Below are 21,023 nucleotides of genomic sequence, written 5' to 3'. Positions count from 1 at the left end.
CACTTGAGGGAAATAAACTTGCAGGGCTACGGGGATAGAGCGGGGGAATGGGACTGACTGGATTGCTCTGCAGAGAGCCGGCACGGACTCGATAGGCCAAATGGCCTCCTTCTGTGCTGTTATGACTCTATGACTATGACATGTACGCTAACGACACCCAGCTCCACCTCACCACCACTTCTCTCAACCCCGCTAAATTGTCAGACTACTTAACCGACATCCAGTTCTAGATGAGCAGAAATTTTCTCCAATTAAATATTGGGAAGACCAAAGCCATAGTTTTCCGTCTCCGCCACAAATTCCGTTCCCTAGCCACTAACTCCATCCCTCTCTCTAACATCTGTCTGAGGCTGAAGCACATGGTTTGCAACCTTGGTGTTACACTTGACCCCGAAATTAGCTTCTGACCACATATCCGCAGCATAACTAAGACCGTCTATTTCCACCTCTGTAACATCGCCTGTCTCCGCCCTTGCCTCAGCTCATCCGCTGCTGAAACCCTCGTGCCTTTTGTTACCTCTAGACTTGACTATTCTAATACACTCCTGGCCGGCCACCCATATTCTACTCTATGTAAACTTGAGGTCATCCAAAACTTGGCTGCCCGTGTCCTAACTTGCACCAAGTCCGGTTCACCCATTACCCCGGTGCTCGCTGACCTATATTGGCTCCCCGTTAAGCAACGCCTCGAGTTCAAAATTCTCATCCTTGTTTTCAAATCCCTCCATGGCCTAGCCCCTCCCTATCTCTGTAATCTCCTCCAGTCCCACAACCCTCCAAAATATCCGCACTCCTCTAATTCTGCCCTCTTGCGCATCCCCGATTTTAAAATTGCTCAACCATTGGTGGCCGTGCCTTCTGTTGCCTAGGCCCGAAGCTCTGAAATTCCCTGCCTAAACCTCGCCGCCTCTCTTTCCTCCTTTAAGACATTCCTTAAGGTCTACCTCTTTGACCAAGCTTTTGGTCACCTGCCCTAATTTCTCCTTATGTGGCTCAGTGTCACATTTTTTGTCTTATAATACTCCTGTGAAGTGCCTTGGGATGTATTACTACGTTAAAGGAGCTATATAAATACAAGTTGTTGTTTATGAAAGGGAAATGGTGTTTGTCAAAAGAGTTTTTTGAGGATGTAACTAGCACAGTAGATAAAGGGGAAACCAGTGGATGCAGCATATTTGGATTTCAAAAAGGCATTCGATAAGGTGTCACCTAAAAGGTTGCTACATAAAATAAGGGCTCATAGGGGTTGGGTAGAAGATTGGTTAACCGACAGAAAACAGCGAGCAGGGATAAATGGGTCATTTTCAGGTTGGCAGGCTGTAACTAATGCGGTGCCGCAAGGATCAGTGCTTAGCCTCAGCGATTTACAATCAATATTAATTACTTAGATGAAGGGACTGAGTGCAATGTATCCAAGTCTGCTTCTGATACAAAGCTAGGTGGGAAAGTAAGCTATGAGGACACAAAGAGCCTGCAAAGGGATACAGACAGGTTACGTGAGTGGGCAATAAGGTAGCAGATGGAGTATAATGTGGGGAAATGTGAGGTTATTCATTTTGTGAATAGAAAAACAGAATATTTCTTAAATGGTGAGAAACTATTAAATATTGGTGTTCAGAGAGATTTACAGGAATACAGTGTTAGCATGCAGGTACAGCAAGCAATTAGGAAGGCAAATGGCATGTTGGCCTTTATTGCAAGGTGCTTGGAGTACAAGAGTAAGGAAGTCTTGCAACAATTGTACAGAGCTTTGGTGAAACCACACCTGGGGTACCGTGCAGTTTCGGTCACCTTATCTGAGGAAGGATATACTTGCCTTAGAGGCGGTGCATCGAAGGATCACTAGATTGATTCCTGGGATGAGAGAGTTGTCCTATGAGGAACGATTGAGTAGATTGTGCCTATACTATTTGGGGGATTGACAGGGTAGATGCTGAGAGGTTGTTTCTGGCTGGAGAGTCTAGAACTAGGGGGCATAGTCTCAGGACAAGGGATCTGCCATTTAAGACTGAGATGAGGAGGAATTTCTTCACTCAGAGGGTTTTGGGGTAGGACAGACATTTAAAATAGGTGACAGGTTTTGAAGATCAATAATTACAACTGGAAGTAAACTTCTTGTAGACAGCCTATTCCAGCCTGTTATGAACATGGAAGAGATCGCTTTGGCTGTAATGCTGTTGTCAGATACAAACATAGAGCAATAGAAAAAGCTGGATGAAATCCTTTTATACAAGTAAATATTGTTACATTTTTAGAAGAGAAGGTCTTCACTCCTTTGCGCCATATAGGTATTTAATTGTTATGGAATTGGCTCCCCTTCCCCCGCCAGCTGAGGCCAAGAGGTTAAAGAATCTCAAAAGCAGAAATACTTCCCACACAAAAACAAATCCTGCTGATTCCCAGTAAGGGTCATTTGAGTTACATAAAGTATAAAGTTCGTGTACTGCAAGTCATAAAATGACTGCTCACATGATATAATTGAACAAAATGTAATCTTTGTAAAAAGAATTTTACCCACAGTAACCTCCCGATTATACTGTAGTTACGAGGGCTCAAAATGAAAAACACTTACAGATGAGCAATTTCATCCCCAGAATCTTCACACTGCTGCACATTATATATTCTCTATTTCCCTTTTAATAGCAATATATTTCAGGGCAATATCCCAAAATGTCTTTTGGCTTGAGTATTCATTCACCGCTCCCTCCAGTTCATTAATTTATATTAAAAAAAACTGATTTAAATATCTTACCTCAGTTTCTAGCCTGTGCCGAGTTAGCTGATCTCAACCGTGGTGACAATTGTAGTTCTACAACTGGCTGCAGTGTCCCAGGGTAGAAAGAGAAAAAGAAAATCAGCAAGTGCCCACGTGTTTCAGGTGAGGGTAGCATTAGGATGTCTGATACCCTGCACAGGCGAATATTCTGCCAACACTAGAAGAGACATTTGGGTGAAGGTCAGATGGATGAAGTGCCTGTGGTACCATATCTCAGCAAGTGTCTTTTAAAGAAGTAAAAATTGTTTCATTTTTAGAAGAGAAGGTCTTCACTCCTTTGCGCCATATAGGTAGCTTAGTGGTAATGTCACTGGACTAGTAATCCAGAGGCCTGGACTAATGATCCAGAGACATGAGTTCAAATCCCACCACGGCAGCTGGGGAATTTAAATTCAGTTAATTAAATAAATCTGGAATAAATAGCTAGTGTCAGTAATGGTGACCATTGAAACTATCGGATTGTCGAAAAAAACCATCTGGTTCACTAATGTTCTTTAGGGAAGGAAATCTGCCATCCTTACCCGGTCTGGCCTATATGTGACTTCAGACCCACAGTAATGTGGTTGACTCTTAACTGCCCTCTGAAATGGCCCAGTAAGCCACTCCGTTGTAACAAACCGCTAGGAAACACAATAAGAAAGAAAGAAACCGGACGGACCACCCAACATCGACCTCGGCACCGGCTATGGACACGGCAACGGCACACCCAGCTCAGTCGACTCTGCAAAGTCCTCCTCACCAACATCTGGGTACTGGTGCCAAAATTTGGAGAGCTGTCTCATAGACTAGTCAAGCAACAGCCTGATACAGTCATACTCACAGAATCATACATTTCACTGGCAGGACAGACCCACCAGGGGTGGCGGCACAGTGGTATACAGTCGGGAAGGAGTGGCCCTGGGAGTCCTCAACATTGACTCCGGACCCCATAAAGTTTCATGGCTTCAGGTCAAGCATGAGCAAGGAAACCTCCTACCGCCCTCCCTCAGCTGATGAATCAATACTGCTCCATGTTGAACAACACTTGGAAGAAGCACCGAGAGTAGCAAGGGCACAGAATGTACTCTGTGTGGGGGACTTTAATGTCCATCACGACTAATGGCTCGGTAGCACCACTACTGACCGAGCTGGCCAAGTCCTGAAGGACATAGCTGCCAGTCTGGGCCTGCGACAGGTGGTGAGAGAACCAACACGAGGGTAAAAACCTACTGGACCTCGTCCTCACCAATCTACTTGTCGCAGATGCATCTGTCCATGACAGTATTGGTAGCAGTGACCACTGCACAGTCATTGTGGAGACAAAGTCCCATCTTCACACGGAGGACACCCTTCACCATGTTGTGTGGCACTACCACCATGCTAAATGGGATGGATTCAGGACAGATCCAACAGCTCAAAACTAGGTAGCGAGCACAGGGGCGATGGGCGAATGGGACTTGGTGCGAGTTAGGACACGGGCAGCGAGTTTTGGATGACCTCAAGTTTACGAATGAGTGGAATGTGGGAGGCCAGCCAGAAGTGCGTTGGAATAGTCAAGTCTAGCGGGAGCGGAAAGAGAAGCCATTGCAGGTGATTTTCTGGCTACGATTAGTTAGATAAGAATGGAAGCATGCAAGTGCAGTCCTACCCAGCTTGACGACGGCATTGACGTTGGAGGATGGAGTGGTCAACCATGTCAAAGGCTGCAGACAAGCCAAGAAGAATGAGCAGCAGAATTGTATTCCACTACAAAATCTGTAATCTCATGGCCCGGCATATCCCTCACTCTACCATTGCCATCAAGCCAGGGGACCAATCCTGGTTCAATAAGGAGTGTAGAAGAGTATGCCAGGAGTAGCACCAGGCATACCTAAAAATGAGGTGCCAACCTGGGGAAGCTGCAACACAGGACTACATGCATGCAAAAAGCAGAAGCAGCATGCTATAGACAGGGCTAAGCAATCCCACAATCAACGGATCAGATCAAAGCTCTGCAGTCCTGCCACATCCAGTCATGAATGGTGGTGGACTACTAAACAACTAACGGGAGGAGGAGGCTCCATGAATATGGAGCCTAGCACGTGAGCGCAAAAGACAAGGCTGAAGCATTTGCAACCATCTTCAGCCAGAAGTGCAGAGTGGATGATCCATATCGACCTACTCCTGAGATCCCCACCATCACAGAAGCCAGTCTTCAGTCAATTCAATTCACTCCACGTGATATCAAGAAATGGCTAAGCGCACTGGATACAGCAAAAGCTATGGGCCCCGACAATATCCCGGCTATTGTGCCGAAGACTTGTGCTCCAGAACTAGCCGCGCCCCTATCCAAGCTGTTCCAGTACAGCTACAACATTGCATCTGTCCGACAATGTGGAAAACTGCCCAGGTATGTCCTGTCCACAAAAAGCAGGACATATCCAATCCAGCCAATTACCGCCCCATTGGTCTACTCTCAATCATCAGCAGTGATGGAAGGTGTCATCGACAGTGCTATCAAGCGACACTTACTCACCAATAACCTGCACACTGATGCCCAGTTTGGGTTCCGCCAAGACCACTTGGCTCCCGACCTCATCACAGCCTTGGTCGAAACATGGACAAAGGAGCTGAATTCCAGAGGTGAGGTGAGAGTAACTGCCCTTGACATCAAGGCAGCATTTGACCGAGTGTGGCATCAAGGAGCCCTAGTAAAACTGAAGTCAATGGGAATCGGGGGGGAAAACTCTCCACTGGCTGGAGTCATACCTAGGACAAAGGAAGATGGTTGTGGTGGTTGAAGGTCAATCATCACAGCCCTAGGACATCGCTGCAGGAGTTCCTCAGAGTCTAACCATCGCCGAATTCCCCACCATCAACATCCTGGGGGTCACCATTGACCAGAAACTTAACTGGACCAGCCACATAAATACTGTGGCAACAAGAGCAGGTCAGAGGCTACGTATTCTGCGGCGAGTGTCTCACCTCCTGACTCCCCAAAGCCTTTCCACCATCTACAAGGCACAAGTCAGGAGTGTGATGGAATACTCTCCACTTGCCTGGATGAGTGCAGCTCCAACAATACTCGAAGCCCGACACCATCCAGGACAAAGCAGCCTGCTTGATTGGCACCCCATCCACCACCTTAAACATTCACTCCCTCCACCACCAGCGTACCGTGGCTGCAGTGTGTAACATCTAACAAGATGCATTGCAGCAACGCGCCAAGGCTTCTTCGGCAGCACCTCCCAAACCCGCGACGTCTTCCACCTAGAAGGACAAGGGCAGCAGGCACATGGGAACGCCACCACCTGCAAGTCACACACTATCCTGACTTTGAAGTATATCGCCGTTCCTTCATCGTCGCTGGGTCAAAATCCTGGAACTCCCTCCCTAACAGCACTGTGGGAGTACCTTCACCACACGGACTGCAGCAGTTCACCACCACCTTCTCAAGGGCAATTAGGGCTGGGCAATAAATGCTGGCCTTGCCAGCGATGCCCACATCCCATAAACGATTAAAGAAAAGTCAATACCTACTAAAGAAGAAGGAAGAAAATGGAGGAGGGGGTGGGAGAAAGAGTGAATTAAAGCCCTAACATCTTAATGCCTTGCTTTGCAATCAGTGATTCTACACTGTTCCCAAGGCTAGCTATGAGATTTAATGTTTCAGTGCTGGCTTGTGAAATAATGCAAGTAAAAGCTGTTGCTCTCTCCTCACCCGCTCCGTTCACATTGAGTCGATCAAGAGTGTGGGCAGGCAACCTACTCCAAGGCTTCTGCCAACATCCCTATATAACTGGCTATAGAAGATGATCAAGAACAACATGGGCTTACGTGCTCTCAGAATTTTTCCTTACCTGTGGCAAAGTACCTGATCTCTGGCCCGAATCTTCCCCAATACCCAACTGATATCAGGAACGTAACGAGTGGGAAATTTATTGCTGAGAGGCAAGGCAGGAACTGACCATCATGGGAAAGGGTCAGGAGAATTGGGAGTTCAGGTTTTAGTTGCTTCTTCAGTATCAATTTTTCAGCTAATTTCTGACAGCTTCTCATGTTTCAGCTCAGAAGTCATACCTACCAATTCAGTGCAGGCAGAAATCAAAGAGTGGCAAATTCCACAAGCTAAGGTGAGTAGGTTGTTCTGAGGAAATTATTTTTATATACTCCCTTAAGTGGACTTCATGGTGCACAGGATCAAAAGAAAAAGCCCCTCTATAATTTCATCTTTGAGCACCACACAAGAAAGTGGTTATGTGGTTTCGGTCATGGCATATCAGAGTTATAGTGAAGGTCTAACATACAGCATCCTGTATTATGACATGATTACACATAATCCACTGACAAAAGTCTTGATTCCGGAGGCATTTTGAATAATGTTGCTCCAGTCGCACTGGTCAAGTTATACTGGCTTATTACTGATGTAATAGAACATAATTGGGTTTTTTTTGCATTAAAAAATATTCCTTGATGTATTTCAGTGTGGCATCTTGGTGCAGTTTTATTAATACAGCTGAAAATGGGTTTGTCTCAAAAAATTAAGCATTTTTAATAAGAGCGTCGAGTCCACCACCTGGGAGTAACCGGATTTAAAAATCACTAAAACGATACTGAACCATTTACAGTTTCATTGGTGTACACTGGTCAGTTTTGTGGTGAAATAATTTTTTTTTAAATATTTAAAAGCTTTTAAAACGTGCCTAAAAAATGTGCTTAATTTGAAGAGTCTCCTCAAACAGTCGCAATCACCAAAACTCGCCAGCTCACCGTTTCCATCTGGTGGGGGGGGGGGGGGGGTGGCCAGTTTTGTGGTCAGGACCGGCTTTCAGCGCAGTTTTATTAAACTAGTGTTAAAGATCGTGGAAACTCAATTTACACTCAACGTAACTTGTGCTTAAAATTCCTCTTTTATGCTGGCTTGGTCGATTTCAGGCGAATTGTGCTGGTAAAACCAACGCAAACTAGCAGAAACTCTAGGCCACAGTTTTTAAAAGTTAATTCTTGGGATATGGGTGTCGCTAGCAAGTCCAGCAATTATTGCCTATCCCTAGTTGCCCTTGAGAAGGTGGTGGTCAGCCACCATCTTGCACCATTGCAGTCCGTATGGTGAAGGTACTCCCACAGTGCTATTAGGTAGGGAGTTCCAGGACATTTACCCAGCAATGATGCCCAACGCATTGCCGGCACCCGGCTACCGACCATAGAGCACATATACCAGAAACGCTGTCTACGGAGGTCACGGTCCATCATCAAATACCCTACCCACCCCAGCCACAGTCTGTTCACCCTCCTGCCATCTGGGAGACGCTACAGATGCATTCGCACCCGTACGACCAGATTTAGGAACAGCTTCTTTCCCAGGGCTGTCATCCTACTGAACTCCACAAATAAACTCTAAAGCCTGCACATCTGCCAATGCACTTTATTATGGTTATATTTATGTTAATATACTACAAGCCAAATGTATGTTGAATGTTTAAATGTCTTAATCCAAATGTACACTCTCGGGAGCCGCAAGCCTACATTTCGTTGTACTGCACTTGTGCACTAACAATGACAATAAAAGTTGATTTGATTTTGATTTGATTGAGCGGCGATATATGTCCAAGTCAGGATGGTTTGCGACTTGAAGCGGAACGTTAAGATAATGGTGTTCCCATGCACCTGCTACTTTTGTCCTTCTAGGAGGCAGAGATCACAAGTTTGGAAGGTGCTGCCAAAGAAGCCTTGGCAAGTTGCTGCAGTGCATCTTGTAGATGGTACACACTGCAGCCATGATGCACCGACGGTGGTGGCAGTGGATGTGAAGGTGGTGGATGAGCTGTCGATCAAGCGGACTGCTTTGTCCTGGATGGTGTTGAGCTTCTTGACTGTTGTTGCAGATGCACCCATCCAAGTAAGTAAAGCGTATCCCATCACATTCCTGACTTGTGCATTGTAGGTGGTGGAGAGGATTTGGGTAGTCAGATGAGCCACCCGCCACCGAATGCCCAGCCTCTAACCTGCTCTAGTGGACACAGCATTTACATGGATGGTCTAGTTAAGTTTCTGATCAATCATGATCCCCAGAATGTTGATGGTGGGGATTCAGTAATGGTAATGCCATTGAATGTTGGGGAGTTGGTTAGAGTCTCTTTTGTTGGAGATGCTCATTGCCTGACACTTGTGTGGCACAAATGTTACTTGCCACTTATCAGCCCAAGCCTGGATGTTGTCCAGGCTTCACTGCATGTGTGCATGGAGGAATTGCAAATGGAACTGAACACTGTGCAATCCTCAATGAACAGCCCCACTTCTGACCTTATGCTACAGGGAAGATCACCACTGAAGCATCTGAAGAAAGTTGGGCCTAGGATGCTGCCCTGAGGAACTCCAGCAGCGATGTCCTGAGGCTGAGATGATTAGCCCCCAACAACATAGAACATAGGAGTAGGCCATTCGGCCCCTCGAGCCTGCTCCGCCATTCAATGCGATCATGGCTGATCATCCAAATTCAGTACCCGGTCCCTGTTTCTCCCCATACCCCTTGATCCCTTTAGCCTTAAGAAATATATCCAACTCCTTCTTGAATATATTTAATGAATTGGCCTCTACTGCCTTCTGTGGTAGAGAATTCCACAGGTTCACCACTCTCTGGGTGAAGAAATTCCTCCTCATTTCTGTCCTAAATGGCTTACCCCTTATCCTTACACTATGACCCCTGGTTCTGGACTCCCCGACCATCGGGAAAATCCTTCCTGCATCTAGTCTGTCTAGTCCTGTCAGAATTTTATAAGTTTCAATGAGATCCCCTTTCATTCTTCTAAACTCCAGCGAGTATAAGCCCAATCGACCCAATCTCTCCTCATACGTCATTCCTGCCATCCCAGGTATCAGCCTGGTGAATCTTCACTGAACTCCTTCCATGGCAAGAACATCCTTCCTCAGATAAGGCGACCAAAACTGCGCACAATACTCAAGATGTGGTCTCACCAAGGCCCTGTACAACTGCAGCAAGACATCCTTGTTCCTGTACGCAAACCCTCTCGCTACGAAGGCTAACATACCATTTGCCTTCTTAACCGCCTGCTGCACCTGCATGCTTACCTTCAGCGACTGGTACACAAGGACACCCAGGTCTCGTTGCACTTACCCTTCTCCCAATCTATTGCCATTCAGATAATAATCTGCCTTCCTGTTTTTGCCACCAAAGTGGATAACCTCACATTTAACCATGTTATATTGCATCTGCCATGCTTCTGCCCAATCACCCAACCTGTCCAAATCATCCTGGAGTTTCTCGGCATCCTCCTCACAGCACACACGCCCACCCAGCTTTGTGTCGTCTGCAAATTTGGAGATATTACATCTAGTTCCCTTGTCCAGATCATTAATATATATTGTGAATAGCTGGGGTCCAAGGACCGATCCCTGCGGTACCCCACTAGTCACTGCTTGCCACTCGGAAAAAGACCCGTTTATTCCAACTCTTTGCTTTCTGTCTGCCAACCAGTTCTCTATCCAAGTCAATACCTTGCCCCCAATCCCATGTGCCTTAACTTTACATGCTAATCTCTTATGCGGGACCTTATCAAAAGCCTTCTGAAAGTTCAAATACACCACATCCATTGGTTCTCCCTTATCTATTTTATCAGTTACATCCTCAAAAAATTCCAGTAGATTAGTCAAGCACGATTTACCTTTTGTAAATCCATGTTGACTTTGTCCGATCCTGTCACTGTTTTCCAAGTGCTCTGCTATTACATCTTTTATAATAATGGACTCTAGATGGACTCCAGCATCTTTCTTTTTGCTAGGTATGACTCCAGCCACTGAAAGGATTTCCACTAATCCCTATTAGAATCATAGAATGATACATCACAGAAGGAGGCGAATCGCCCCAGCGTGCCTGTGCCGACTCTTTGGTAGAGCTACCAAATTACTCCCACTCCTATGCTCTTTCCCCCATAGCCCTGCAAATTTTTCCTCTTCAAGTATTTATCCAACCCCCTTTTAAAGGTTATTATTGAATCTGCTTCCACCACCCTTTCAGGCAGTGCATTCCAGATCAAACCACTCGCTGCATTAAAACATTTTTCCTTATATCGTCTCTGGTTCTTTAGCCAATCACCTTAAATCTGTGCGCTCTGGTTGCCAATCCTTCTGCCACTGGAATCAGTTTCTCCTTATTTACTCTATCAAACCCAAAACCATTCATGATTTTGAACACATCTATCAAATCTCTCTTAACCTTCGCTGCTCTAAGGAGAACAACTCATTTCTCTAGTCTCTCCACATAACTAAAGTCCCTCATCCCTGGTACCATTCTAGTAAATCTTTCCTGTAACCTCTCCAAGGACTTGACATCCATCCTAAAGTGTGTTGCCCAGAATTGGACAATACCCCAGCTGGGGCCTAACGAGTGTTTTAAAAAAGTTTAGCAAAACTTCCTTGCTTTTGAACTCTATGGCTCTATTTATAAAGTCAAGGATACTATATCTGTTTAACAGCCTTCTCAACTTGTCCTGCCACCTTCAAAGACTTATGTACGTACACCCCCAGGTCGGTCTCTCTCTCTTACGACGCCCTCCACTTCTTCCTTGAACGGAGGCCCAACCAAGTCCCCATCCACCACCACCCGCCTCCACCTAGCTGAACGTGTTCTCTCATTGAACAACTTCTCCTTTGACTCCACTACTTCTTCCAAATAAAAAAGGTGTTGCTATGGGAACCCATACAGGTCCTAGCTGTGCCTGCCTTTTCGTGGGATATGAGGAACATTCTTTGTCCCAGTCCTACTCAGATTCCCTCCCTCGCCTCTTTTTCCAGTACATTGATGATTGTATCGGTGCCATTTCCTGCTCTCGCCCCAAACTAAAAAATGTAATCAACTTTGCTTCCAATTTCCACCTTTCCCTCGCCTTTACATGGTCCATCTCCGACTCTTCCCTTCCTCAACTTCTATGTCTCCATTTCTGGGGATAGGCTATTGATCAATACAGTATCAACTAGAAGCCCACTGACTCCCATAGCTACATTAATTACAGTTCCTTCCACCCTGCTTCCTGTGAGGACTCTATTCGTGTCTCCCAGTTTCTCCATCTCTGTCGCATCTGTCCAGACGATGCCACTGTCCATACTAGTGCTTCCAACATGTCTTCCTTTTTCCTCAACCAAAGGATTCCCCTCCACCGTAGTTGACAGGGCGCTTGACCATGTCTGTTCCACTTCCCACACTTCTGCTCTCCCTGCCAGAACCATGATAGGATTTCCCTTGTCCTCACCTCCCACCCCACCAGCCTCCACATTCAACAGCTCATCCTCCGCCATTTCCGCCACCTCCAGCGTGATCCTACCACCAAACGCATCTACCCCTCCCCTCTCAGCATTCCAAAGGGACTGTTCCTTCTGCGACACCCTGGTCCATTCCTCAATCACCCCCAACACCCCTTCCCATGGCATCTCCTCATGCAAGCGCAGGAGATGCAACACCTGCCCTTTTACCTCTTCCCTTCAACAATTTCAGATCAGAACCTCTGCTCCCATTTTTTCCAGATGGCAGCTGTTGATGATTCCGTTATTCCCATTTACACTTCCTCTAGACCCATCTTTTCTTTCTTTACTTGTCCCATTACCATCTCTTTTTTCCTTGCACCATCATTCCTTTTGTCATTTAATCTCTCCTGCCTTCCACCCTATCACAGACCTTCCCTTTTGTTATTTCCTCCCCCCTTACCTTGCCTCTGGACTTGCTTAAAATCTGTTACATCTCTAACTTTTTCTAGTTCTGATGAAAGGTCATTGACCTGAAACGTTAACTCAGTTTCTCTCTCCACAGATGCTGCCTGACCTGAGTATTTCCAGAATTTTTCCATTTAGTTTATATTGCCTTGCCTCATTCTTCTTTCCAAAATGAATCACTTCACACTTCTCTGCGCTAAATTTCATCTGCCATGTGACTGCCCATTTCACCACTGACTTCAGAGTTACTAGGGCTCCTTGATGCCACACTCGGTCAAATGCTGCCTTGATGTCAAGGCAGTCACTCTCACCTCACCTCTGGAATTCAGCTCTTTTGTCCATATTTGGACCAAGGATTTAATGAGGTCTGGAGTTGACTGGTCCTGGCAGAACCCATGCTGCACATCGGTGAGCATGTTATTGGTGAGTAAGAGCCACTTGATAGCACTGTTGATGATTGAGAGTAGGTTAATAGGACGGCAATTGGCCGGGTTAGATTTTTTTCTGCTTTTTGTGGACAGGACATACCTGGAAAATTTTCCACATTTTCGGGTAGATGCCAGTGTCGCAGCTGTACTGGAACAGCTTGGCTAGGGCCATGGCTAGTTCTGAAGCACTATAGCTGGGATGCTGACAGAATCCATAGCCTTTGCTGTGTCCAGTGCGCTCAGCCATTTCTTGATATGGCTGAAGACTGGCATCTGTGATGGTAGGGACCTAAGAAGAGGCCAAGAAGGATCATCCACTTGGCACTTCTAGATGAAATGATTGCGAACACTTTAGCCTTGTCTGTTGTACTCACATGCTGGGTTCTGCCATCACTGACAATGGGGATGTTCATACAGCCTCCTCCTCCTTCCCCCTTTAGTTGATTAATTGTCCACCACCATTCAGCACAATGGATGTGGTTGGACTGCAGAGCTGTGACCTGATCAGTTGGTTGTGGGATCGCTCAGCTCTGTCTATATAGCATGCTGTTTGCAATAAAATGGTAGCTTTGATCAGGAAATTTTCTCTCCTCCTTTAATTTTTCATCCAGATACATCCAAAATCTCCGTTCCTGAAAAGATACAGTTCCACAAGTGCTGTGGAATTCGCCAGTATTTCACCAAAGTGCCTATTCCTCAAACGGGTCTAGGCAGTGAATATCAGGAGGGTTAATCAACCATGAGGCATTACAAGACTGACTTAATCCTCACACACATTCCAAAACAGATTACTGGAGATTAATCAAAAGCTGAAACCATTTCTGACTTTTTCCCCTTCTTTGACTTGGAGATAGTGAGGCCAACCGTGGTATCCCCCATCATTCCTCCAAGATCAACTAACTCCACATGTTGGAGATTAAATACTGCACCTTCCTGCTCTAACCGTTTTAGTATCACACCACATGGGGTATTTATCCACTGAACCATCATAGTAGCTCACCATCAATATTTCTATAAGCTGAGGACAGAAATAACTAAATGGCAAATATTTGTAGCACACGCCACTTAATCAGAAATTTAATCTGAAAAACACATTTTACACGACAGTGAGTAAAAGTCTATTGTTCCACAGTCAAACCTGATCATAGAATCATATAAATTTACAGCACAGAAGGAGGCCATCCAGCCCACTTTATCCGTGCCGGCCAACAAAGCGCTATCCACCCTAATCCCACTTTCCAGCACTTGGTCTGTAGCCTTGTAGGCTAGGGCACTTCAAGTGCATATCCAAGTACTTTTTAAATGTGATGAGGGTTTCTGCCTCTACTACCCTTTCAGACAGAGTTCCAGACCCCCACCACCCTCTGGGTGAAAAAATTTCTCCTCAATTCCCCTCTAAACCTCCGACCAATTACTTTAAATGTATGCCCCTTGGTTATTGATCCTTCTACTAAGGGAAATAGGTCCTTACTATCCACTCTATCTAGGCCCCTCATAATTTTATACACCTCAATTAGGTCTCCCCTCAGCCTCCTCTGTTCCAAAGAAAACAACCCCAGCCTATCCAATCTTTCCTCATTGCTAAAATTCCCCAGCCAGGGTAACATCCTCGTAAATCTCCTCTGCACCCTCTCTAGTACAATCATATCCTTCTTGTAATGTGATGGCCAGAACTGCACGCAGTATTCTAGCTGCGGCCTAACTAGTGTTTTATACAGTTCAAGCATAACCTCCCTGCTCTTATATTCTAAAATGGCAGGGGGATGGGAACCTGTGCAGGGAGACAGAGAGAAGGGAAGCAAGGATAGAAGCAAAAGACAGGAAGGAGAAAAGCAAAAGTGGAAGTCAGAGAAATCAAGGGTTTAAATCAAACATGGCCACAGTAAATAATAATTCTAAAAGGTCTAAGAGTGTTAAAAAAACAAGCCTGAAGGCTGTGTGTCTTAATGCGAGGAGCATTCATAATAAGGTGGATGAATTAGCTGCGCAAATAGATGTAAACGGCTATGATATAATTGGGATTACGGAGACATGGCTCCAGGGTGACCAAGGCTGAGAATTCAACATCCAGGGGTATTCAATATTCAGGAAAGACAGGCGAAAAGGAGGTGGGGTAGCATTGCTAGTTAAAGAGGAGAATAACAATAGTAAGGAAGGATATTAGCTCTGATGATGTGGAATCTGTATGGGTAGAGCGGAGAAATACCATGGGGCAGAAAACGTTAGGAGAACAAAGGGATTAATTAAGAGGGGGAAAATAGAGTATGAGAGTAAGCTTGCAGGGAACATAAAAACTGACTGTAAAAGCTTCTATAGCTATGTGAAGAGAAAAAGATTGGTGAAGTCAAGTGTAGGTCCCTTGCATTCAGAATCAGGATAATTTATAATGGGGAACAAAGAAATGGCAGACCAATTAAATACATACTTTGGTTCTGTCTTCACAAAGGAGGACACAAATAACCTCCCAGAGATGTCGGGGAACATAGGGTCTAATGAGAGGGAAGAACTGAACAAAATCAGTATTTATAGGGAAATGGTGTTAGGGAAATGGGGGGCACGGTGGCATAGTGGTTAGCACTGTTGCCTCACAGCACCAGGGACCCGGGTTCAAATCAGGCCTCGGGCGACTGTCTGTGTGGAGTTTGCACATTCTCCCTGTGTCTGCGTGGGTTTCCTCCGGGTGCTCCGGTTTCCTCCCACAGTCCAAAGATGTGCAGGTTAGGTTGATTTGGCTATGATAAATTGACCCTTAGTGTTAGGGGATTGGATAGGGTGGGATATGTGTCGGTGCAGGCTCGATGGGCCAAAATGGCCTCTATCTGCACTGTGGGGATTCTGTGATTTCTGTGAAATTGACGGGATTGAAGGCCGATAAATCCCCAGGGCCTGATAATCGACATCCTAGGGTACTTAAGGAAGTGGCCCTAGAAATAATAGATGCATTGCTGGTCATCTTCCAAAATTCTATAGACTCTGGAACAGTTCCCATGGATTGGAGGGTAGCTAATGTAACCCCACTATTCAAAAAAGGTGGTAGAGAGAAAACAGGGAATTATAGACTGGTAAGCCTGACATCGGTAGTGGGGAAAATGCTAGAGTCCATTATAAAAGATGTAATAGCAGAGCACTTGGAAAACAGTGACAGGATTGGACAAAGTCAACATGGATTTACAAAAGATAAATCATGCTTGACTAATCTACTGGAATTTTGAGGATGTAACTGGTAGAATAGATAAGGGAGAACCAGTGGATGTGATGTATTTGGACTTTCAGAAGGCTTTCGATAAGGTCCCGCATAAGAGATTAGCGTGTAAAGTTAAAGCACATGGGATTGGGGGGTAAGGTACTGACTTGGATAGTGAACTGGTTGGCAGACAGGAAGCAAAGAGTTGGAATAAACGGGTCTTTTTCCGAGTGGCAGGCAGTGACTAGTGGGGTACAGCATGGATCGGTGCTAGGACCCCAGCTATTCACAGTATATATTAATGATCTAGACGAGGGAACTAGATGTAATATCTCCAAGTTTGCAGACGACACAAAGTTGGGTGGGCGTGTGTGCTGTGAGGAGGATGCAGAGAAACTCCAGGATGATTTGGACAGGTTGGGTGATTATACTGCATCTGCCATGCATCTGCCCAATGTAGATAAATGCGAGGTTATCCACTGGTGGCAAAAACAGGAAGACAGATTATCTGAACGGCAATAGATTGGGAGAAGGGGAAGTGCAAAGAGACCTGGGTGTCCTTGTGCACCAGTCGCTGAAGGTAAGCATGTAGGTGCAGCAGGCGGTTAAGAAGGCAAATAGTATGTTAGCCTTCATAGCGAGAGGATTCGAGTACAGGAGCAAGGATGTCTTGCTGCAGTTGTACAGGGCCTTGGTGAGACCACACCTTGAGTATTGTGCGCAGTTTTGGTCACCTTATCTGAGGAAGGATGTTCTTGCCATGGAGGGAGTGCAGCGAAGATTCACCAGACTGATACCTGGGATGGCAGGAATGATGTATAAGGAGAGATTGGGTCGATTGGGCTTATATTCGCTGAGGTTTAGAAGAATGAGAGGGTATCTCATTGAAACTTATAAAATTCTAACAGGACTAGACAGACTAGATGCAGGAAGGATGTTCCCGATGGCAGGAAGGTCCAGAACCAGGGGTCACAGTCTAAGGATAAGGGGTAAACCATTTAGGACAGAAATGAGGAGGAATTTCTTCACCCAGAGAGTGGTGAACCTGTGGAATTCTCTACCACAGAAGGCAGTTGAGGCCAATTCATTAAATATATTCAAGAAGGAGTTAGATATATTTCTTAAGGCTAAAGGGATCAAGGGATATAGGGAGAAAGCAGGGACAGGGTACTGAATTTGGATGATCAGCCATGATCTCATTAAATGGCGGAGCAGGTGCGAGGGGCCGAATGGCCTACTCCTGCTCCTATCTTTTATGTTTCTATGCCTCGGCTAATAAAGGCAAGTATCCCGTATGCCTTCTTAACCACCTTATCTATTTCAGGGATCCGTGGACATGCACTCCAAGGTCCCTCTGATTTTCTGAAATTCGCAGTGTCCTACCATTTATAGTGTATTCCTTGGCCTCGTTAGCACTCCCCAAATGCATTACCTCACATTTCTCCAGATTGACCAGTCCATTAATATCTTCCTGCAGTCTGCAGCTTTCTACTTCATCATCAACCACACGGCCAATTTTTGTATCATCTGCAAATTTCTTAATCATAGTTCCTACATTCAAGTCCAAATCATTGATATATACCACAAAAAGCAAATAGTTTACAGTCAAGAAATGTTATGTTTGATTTAGAATTTTGTACTCAAATGTTCTGCTTTAAATCTCATGCAAAGCAAGTGAAATTCTACGCTAACACCAGGTAAGAATTTATTTAAAGTTGTACTATGTATGTACATTCCAGTATCAGTTACTTGAGAGCAATCAAAAGCTTTAACCATGGCAAATTTCTTTCTTTATACTGTACTGGAGATGCTGAAGCCAAAGTAGTGTCCTTACCAAGGCATACACATATGGGGCAATTATTTGCCATCTCCCTATCAATATTCAGACACTGTTTTTTCTTATGAGGATATCTGTAAAACAATTTAACATTCCTTTATAATTTCTGTAGGATTACTATCAGCATACTCTTTGCAACATCACCACAAAAAGGTTACTCTCTACTGTGTATTCGCAGAAGCTGCCTTTACATTTTAAGACTGACAAGACTATTTTACAAGTCTACTATTCTGACAGGCACAACCCCATTTATTGGACTGGCGTTCAAGGATCAAATAGTAGTTTGAGGTCAGCCGATTAAAGAAACCACTGCAACATGAATACTATTTTTCCAGTAAAGGGCCCAACTTACAATGAAACTTGAATAACATTTCTCACGCCAATTAAAAATACATCAATACACTAGCAGTCTTGTTAACTAATAGTGATCTAACCACTTTTTTTCCTTAAACATGGCTCCGTCAACAAAGAAATATATCCTCTTCAGAACCCACTTTTCAAATGATTCCAAAGACAAAGGTTAGAATCATGGTCTACCTAGTTAATCAGATTATTAGCATTTCTTTTCCAAAAAAAGCACATACCACATGAGGACATTTAATATTTAATAGCCTGTTCTTGCCCCACGGAACTTAGCTCTTCCTATCTCGACTCTATTTTTTCCTCCTTGTCCAGTCTCTTCCCACCTGCATTTGCGACTCTTCCGACGCCCTCCGTCAATTTAACAGTTTCCTGGCCCCAACCGTCTCCTTTTCACTATGGACGTCCAATCTCTCTACACCTCCATCCCCCACCAGGACGGCCTGAGGGCGCTCCGCTTCTTCCTTGAACAGAGGCCCAACTAGTCCCCATCCACCACCACCCTACTCCGTCTGGCTGAACTTGTTCTCACATTGAACAACTTCTCCTCTGACTCCACTCACTTCCTCCAAATTAAAGGTGTTGCTATGGGAACCCGCATGGGCCCTAGCTATGCCTGCCTTTTCATGGGATATGTGGAGCATTCTTTGTTCCAGTCCCACTCAGGTCCCCTCCCTCATCTCTTTTTCCGGTACATTGATGACTGTATCGATGCTGTTTCCTGCTCTCGCCCTGAGCTAGATAAGTTCATTCACTTTGCTTCCAATTTCCACCATTCCCTCACCTTCACATGGTCCATCTCCGACTCTTCCCTTCCCTTCCTTGACTTCTCCGTCTCCATTTCTGGCGATCGGCTTTCGACAAACATCCACTGCAAGCCCACTGACTCCCACAACTACTTGGACTACATTTCCTCCCACCCCACTTCCTGTAAGGACTCTATTCCATTCTTCCAGTTTCTCCATCTCTGCCGCGTCTGTTCTGACGATGCCACCTTCCATACTAGTGTTTCCGACATGTCTTCCTTTTTCCTCAACCGAGGATTCCCCTCTACTGTGGTTGACACGGCCCTTGACCGTGTCCGTTCCATTTCCCGCACTTCTGCTCTCACCCCTTCCCCTCCCTCCCTGAACCATGATAGGGTTCCCCTTGTCCTCACCTTTCATCCACCAGCCTCCACATTCAACGATCATCCTCCACCATTTCCACCACCTCCAACGTGATCCCACCACCAAACGCATCTTCCCCTCACCTCCCCTTTCAGCATTCCGAAGGGACCGCTCCCTCGCGACACCCTGGTCCACTCCTCAATCACCCCTAACAGCCCTTCCCCTTCGCCCGGCACCTTCCCGTGCAAGCGCAGGAGATGCAACACATGGCACGACATGACCGAAATACTACCTGTCATGCAATCATATATTCCATGCACTTTCAGTATTGGCATTTACATTTCCTATACACCGGTCTTGCTTAAATATTAAAAGTCACAACGTTAAGAAAACCGAGCAGCTCTTCACAACCGGTCCCACCTCCTTCCAGATCAGCTGGAGTAAAACACACCATTAAACCCATCATGCAAATATGCAGCCACTTCTGCCTAGACACAGATTTGAGTCAGATGCAGAGACAGGTTGCAGCTTCGCAACACACAAAGCTCTGGACGGACTCTCCAAATTGCCGACCCATATTTTACTTTACTACAAGGTTTTGTTCTGTCGGGTTTATCTCAACTCAGTAAGAGCGCCAGGTCAGAGCAGCCTGCAAAATATTTTGACTTACTTGCTTTAAAAGGTCACCACTATACAGATTTTATTGCAAACAAGTAACAAATTTAAAGGGTTCTGGCAATGGTTCTGACAGACGTGTTTGCCCCCCCACAGACCCGACCTGGCAGCTGCATGCATGTACCGTTAGGCCCCAATAATCCTCGGCCTTGCCACGGAGTGACAGCCGGCCGGTAGCGTCAGCGGGCCGCCACCGAGTGACTTACCTGGGCACGGGGCGCCGGTGAGGCTGCGGCTGAGGCGGAGCAGCTGGCGGCTTGCACTGAGCGCCCGGGCATCCCCAGCTCCAGCCGAACTCCCCCGCTGTTCGCTTACTGGAAGGAAGGAGAGCGGTTGTGTAAGAGCATCAAATGGCGGGGGAGCTGGTTACACCACATCCCGGCCCCCGGCCCCGGCTGGCCAGGTCGCGCTCCTGTGGGGCTGGCTCGGGATGAAGACCGGGTGTTTATTGACACAGATCCTCCGGGGCGCGAGTCCCAGAGTTAACAGCAGAAAAATCAGCCTTTCACTAACTCACCTGTTCTATTTCCCTGCTGGGTGACTGATCGCTGTGTGATGAGCCTTTTTGCTATTTTCAGATCACCAGGGTCGGCCGAGTTTAAGTTCTACCTTTTTTTTTAAAAGCTTTAAAAATTAGGGTTAAAATGGAACAAAATTATAGACACAGCCATTGACTGATCATCGGTAGAATTTATAATTTATGTACATTTCCTCAGCCCAAATGATTGTATTATGGTGTATTCTTTCAAATACTTTTCTTGGTTTAATATACAGGAGAGAAATACGTTTTCCTAACAACTCTTTGGAAATGGAAATGTAATTATTTTGACTAAGTATCTTTCATTCTTTGATTATTATTAATTAGTATGAGCTGACTGAGAGGATTGACTGATTTCCTGGACTCTGGACAGTGTGTAAAACAATACAGAAGCATACAGGCAAGATACATCTTGGTGTGGGTTACTTCAGTATC

General features: G+C 45.6%; 1 protein-coding gene across 3 annotated transcripts in view; it reads right to left on the bottom strand.

Moving 5' to 3' along the window:
- Positions 1 to 20,660, bottom strand: part of LOC147114980 (ATP-binding cassette sub-family C member 9-like) — a 332,333-nt gene extending 311,673 nt beyond the window's left edge. Inside the window, exons 1-2 of one of the 3 annotated variants that reach the window (XM_085993156.1) lie at positions 20,568 to 20,660; positions 2,753 to 2,819 (exon numbers count right to left, since the gene is read on the bottom strand). The gene's annotated coding sequence lies outside the window, so the exon portion shown is untranslated. Of the gene's footprint in view, positions 1 to 2,752; positions 2,820 to 20,256; positions 20,531 to 20,567 lie in introns of those variants that run through there. The other 2 variants (XM_085993155.1, XM_085993157.1) reach the window with 2 other exon arrangements.
- Positions 20,661 to 21,023: the final 363 nt, after the last annotated feature.

Source organism: Somniosus microcephalus, chromosome 7, assembly GCF_052327205.1.
Source record: "Somniosus microcephalus isolate GS21.2 chromosome 7, FLI_Smic_1.0, whole genome shotgun sequence".
In the NCBI taxonomy this organism is placed as follows: Eukaryota; Metazoa; Chordata; class Chondrichthyes; order Squaliformes; family Somniosidae; genus Somniosus; species Somniosus microcephalus.
The sequence above is the reverse complement of the archived record's forward strand: the minus strand, read 5'-3'. Positions and strand labels throughout refer to the sequence as shown.